Raw genomic sequence first — 5256 nt, 5'->3', positions numbered from 1 at the left:
TAAAAATTAATTATAAAACAAATGCATGTCATATCTATTATTAAAGTATCCATTTCCTCAGGTTAATATCAAAGATCAATTGTAAAGAGGTGTTGATATATCCTGCAGGTTTGAAAAAAAAGTAGCACAAATGGGTAAAGATGGCTTGAAGTATACCATACAGAAAAAGTGAAGATTTTAATAACTTAGTGTGTTAGCTTCATAACTAGTTTAAGAAAGAGAAAGAGAGGGATAGATGGGTTGCAACAAATCAGAAATGAGTAAACTGGGAATTATTTTCTTCCTTGCACAGCATGGAATCAGCAGCATCCTGTTCTTTCCTCTCTGGTTTATCGGCCTAGTCACTCTTACTCATCTTCAGTCATCCTGTCATCTGATCTGGTATTTGGAGTCCTTGGGAGGGACTCAGATAATTCCAAGAAACCTGAAAATGGACTCATTGGTCTTTGAGGATGTGGCTGTGAACTTCACCCTGAGGAGTGGGGTTTACTGGATTCTTCACAGAGGACAATCTACAGAGATGTGATGTTAGAAAACTTCAGGAATTTGGAATCAGTAGAAGCAAGACAGGAAGATCATGACATTGAAGATCAGTTCAAGAACCAGGGGAGAAAATTAAGAAGTCCCATGATAGAAAGAATCTCTGAAAGGAAAGATATTCATTCTTGGGGAGAAAATGTGAAGCTTATTCCAACTCTCAGTGTGAAGAAGAAAACTGCTGGTTTTAATCCATGGGAATGCAGTGCATGTGAAAAATTCTTCTTGAGTCATTCATCCCTTAATAGATACATGCCATGTCACATTGAATACAAACCAAGAGAGCATCAAAAGCACCAAGAGAAGGTATATAAATATAAAGAATGTGGGGAGACATTCGTTTCTACCAGTGCTCTCAGAACACATAAAAGTAATCATACTGGAGAGAAGTTCTATGAATGTGAACAATGTGGAAAAGTCTTTCAATATGAAAAATCACTCCAAAGCCACAAAAATACTCACACAGGGGTGAAACTCTATGAATGTAAAAAACATAGGAACACCTTGACATGGAGATCAACTTTTTGAATAGACGTGGTAACACACACTGGAGATTTACCTTATAAATGTAAGAAATGTGAGAAAGTAATCATTTATCCCCATTCTCTTACAATACATCAAAGCAGTCACAATGGAGAGAAACCCTATCAATGCAAACAATGTAGAAAAGCTTTTAAAAGTCCTAAAAGAATCTGAATACATGAAATAATTCACACCAGAGAGCAACCCTATCATTGTAAGCAGTGTGGTAAAGCCTTCAAACAATTTGATTCCTTACCGGCACACATTTGATGTAACAGAGGAGAGATAACACATGCATGTAAAACATGTTCTAAAGAATTGACTACTGCCTGGAATCTTTGAGATCATGAAAGAATCCACACTGGAGAAAAGCCCTATGACTGTAAGGAATGTAGGAAAGTCTTCATATGGCAAGTAACTTTTCTAAAAAACATGGTAACACACACTGGAGATTTTCCTTATATATGTCAGAAATGTGAAAAAGCATTCCTTTATCCCGGTTTTCTTCAAACACATGAAAGGAATCACACTGCTGAGAAACCCCATGAATGTGAGCGATATGGAAAACTCTTTCAATATAAAAAATCATTCAGTTCAGTTCAGTCGCTCAGTCGTGTCTGACTTTTTGCAACCCTATAAACAGCAGCACACTAGGCCTCCCTGTCCATCACCAACTCCCAGAGTCCACCCAAAACCATGTCCACTGGGACGGTGATGCCATCCAACCATCTCATGCTCTGTCGTCCCCTTCTTCTCTTGCCCTCAATATTTCCCAGCAAAAGGCTCTTTTCCAATGAGTCAGCTCTTGACATCAGGTGGCCAAAGTATTGGAGTTTCAGCTTCAACAACAGCCCTAACAAAGAACACCCAGGACTGATCACCTTTAGAATGGACTGGTTGGATCTCCTTGCAGTCCAAGGGACTCTCAAGAGTCTTCTCCAACACCACAGTTCAAAAGCATCAATTTTTCGGTGCTCAGCTTTCTTTATAGTCCAACTTGCATATCCATACATGATCACTGGAAAAACGATAGCCTTGACTAGATGGACCTTTGTGGGCAAAGTAATGTCTCTGCTTTTTAATATGTTGTCTAGTTTGGTCAAAACTTTCCTTCCAAGGAGTAAGTGTCTTTTAATTTCATGACTGCAATCACCACCTGCAGTGATTTTGGAGCCCAGAAAAATAAAGTCAGCCACTGTTTCCACAGTTTCCCCATCTATTTGTCATGAAGTGTTGGGACTGGATGCCATGATCTTAGTTTTCTGAATGTTGAGGTTTAAGCCAACTTTTCACTCTCCTCTTTCACTTTCATCAAGAGGCTCTTTAGTTCTTCACTTTCTGCCATAAGGGTGGGCGGTGTCATCTGCATATCTGAGGTTATCAATATTTCCCCCAGCAATCTTGATTACAGCTTGTGCTTCCTCCAGCCCAGTGTTTCTCATGATGTACTCCACATATAATTTAAATAAGCAGGGTGGCAATATAGAGACTTGATGTACTCCTTTCTCTGTTTGGAACCAGTCAGTTGTTTCATGTCCAATTCTAACTGTTGCTTCCTGACCTGCATACAGGTTTCTTAAGAGGCAGGTCAAGTGGTCTGGTATTCCCATCACTTGAAGAATTTTGGATGCAATCTCAAAAACGACAAAATGATCTCTGTTCATTTCCGAGGTAAACCATTCAATATCACGGTAATCCAAGCCTATTCCGCAAACAGTAATGCTGAAGAAGCTAAAGTTGAATGGTTCTATGAAGACCTACAAAACCTTCTAGAACTAACACCCAAAAAACATGCCCGTTTCATTATAGGGGACTGGAATGCAAAAGTAGGAAATCAAGAAACACCTGGAGTAACAGGCACATTTGGCTTGGAGTACAGAATGAAGAAGGGCAAAGGCTAAGAGAGTTTTGCCAAGAGAATGCACTAGTCACAGCAAACACCCTCTTCCAACAACACAAGAGAAGACTCTATACATGGACTTCACCAGATGGTCAACACGAAAATCAGACTGATTATATTCTTTGCAGCCAATGATGGAGAAGCTCTATACAGTCAGCAAAACCAAGACTGGGAGTTGACTGTGGCTCAGATCTGGAACTCCTTATTGGCAAATTCAGAATTAAACTGAAGAAAGTAGGGAAAACCACTAGATCAGGTATGATCTAAATCAAATCCCTTATGACTATACAGTGGAAGTGAGAAATAGATTTAAGGGACCAGATCTGATAGACAGAGTGCCTGATGAACTATGAACTATGAGGTTTGTGACATTGTACAAGAGACAGAGATCAAGACCATCCCTATGGAAAAGAAATGCAAAAAGGCAAAACAGTTGTCTGAGGAAACCTTACAAATAGCTGTAAAAAGAAGAGAAGTGAAAAGCAAAGGAGAAAAGGAAAGATATTCCCATTGGAATACAGAGTTCCAAAGAATAGCCAGGAGAGATAATAAAGTCTTCCTCAGCCATCAATGCAAATAAATAGAGGGAAACAACAGGATGGGAAAGACTAGAGATCTCTTCAAGAAAATTAGAGATACCAAGGTAACATTTCATGCAAAGATGGATTTGATAAAGGATAGAAATGGTATGAACCTAACAGAAGAAGAAGAAGAATATATTAAGAAAAAATGGCAAGAATACAGAGAAGAACTATACAAAAAAGATCTTCATGACCCAGATAATCACGGTGGTGTGATCACTCTGCTAGAGCCAGATACCCTGGAAAGTGAAGTCGAATGGGCCTTAGAAAGCATCACTATGAACAATGCTAGTGGATGTGATGGAATTCCAGTTGAGCTATTTCAAATCCTAAAAGATGATGCTGTGAAAGTGCTGCACTCAATGTGCCAGCAAATTGGGAAACAGCAGTGGCCACAGGACTGGAAAAGGTCAGTTTTCATTCCAATCCCGAAGAAAGGCAATCCCAAAGAATGCTCAAACTACCACACAAATGCACTCATCTCACACGCTGGTAAAGAAATGCTCAAAATTCTCCAAAGCAGTCTTCAGCAATACTTGAACTGTGAACTTCCAGATGTTCAAGCTGGTTTTAGAAAAGGCAGAGGAACTAGAGATCAATTGGCCAACATCCGCTGGATCATCAAAAAAGCAAGAGAGTTCCAGAAAAAATATCTATTTATTCTTTATTGACGATGCCAAAGCCTTTGACTGTGTGGATCACAATAAACTGTGGAAAATTCTGAAGGAGATGGGCATACCAGGCCACCTGACTTGCCTATTGAGAAACCTATATGCAGGACAGGAAGCAACAGTTAGAACTGGACATGGAAGAACAGACTGGTTCCAAATAGGAAAAGGAGTACGTCAAGGCTGTATATTGTCACCCTGCTTATTTAACTTCTATGCAGAGTACATCATGAGAAACGCTGGGCTGGAAGAAGCACAAGCTGGAATCAAGATTGCTGGGAGAAATATCAATAACCTCAGATATGCAGATAACACCACCCTTATGGCAGAAAGTGAAGAGGAACTAAAAAGCCTCTTGATGAAAGTGAAAGAGGAGAGTGAAAAAGTTGGCTTAAAGCTCAACATTCAGAAAATTAAGATCATGGCATCTGGTCCCACAACTTCATGGGAAATAGATGGAGAGATAGTGGAAACAGTGTCAGACTTCATTTTTTTGGGGTTCCAAAATCACTGCAGATGGTGATTGAAGCCATGAAATTAAAAGACACTTACTCCTTGGAAGGAAAGTTATGACCAACCTTGATAGCATATTGAATAGTAGAGACATTACTTTGCCAACAAAGGTCCATCCTGTCGAGGCTATGGTTTTTCCAGTAGTCATGTATGGATGTGAGAGTTGGACTGTGAGGAAAGCTGAGCACCAGAAAAATTGATTCTTTTGAACTATAGTGTTGGTGAAGACTCTTGAGAGTTCCTTGGACTGCAAGGAGATCCAACCAGTCCATCCTAAAGGAGATCAGTCCTGGATGTTCATTGGAAGAACTGATGCTGAAGTTGAAACTCCAGTACTTTGGCCACCTCATGCAAAGTGTTGACTCATTGGAAAAGACCCTGATGCTGGGAGGGATGGGGGCAGGAGGAGAATGGGACGACAGAGGATGAGATGGCTGGACAGTATCACCGATTCGATGGACATGACTTTGAGTAAACTCCGGGAGTTGGTGATGGACAGGGAGGCCTGGCGTGCTGAGATTCATGGGGTTGCAAA

At 40.2% G+C, this 5256-nt stretch overlaps 1 pseudogene; it reads left to right on the top strand.

The window, feature by feature from the left end:
* The first annotated feature begins 235 nt into the window (after positions 1–235).
* Positions 236–4903, top strand: LOC133052699 (zinc finger protein 33B-like; annotated as a pseudogene).
* Positions 4904–5256: the final 353 nt, after the last annotated feature.

Source organism: Dama dama, chromosome X (genome assembly GCF_033118175.1).
Source record: "Dama dama isolate Ldn47 chromosome X, ASM3311817v1, whole genome shotgun sequence".
NCBI classification, from domain to species: domain Eukaryota; kingdom Metazoa; phylum Chordata; class Mammalia; order Artiodactyla; family Cervidae; genus Dama; species Dama dama.
The sequence above is the reverse complement of the archived record's forward strand: the minus strand, read 5'-3'. Positions and strand labels throughout refer to the sequence as shown.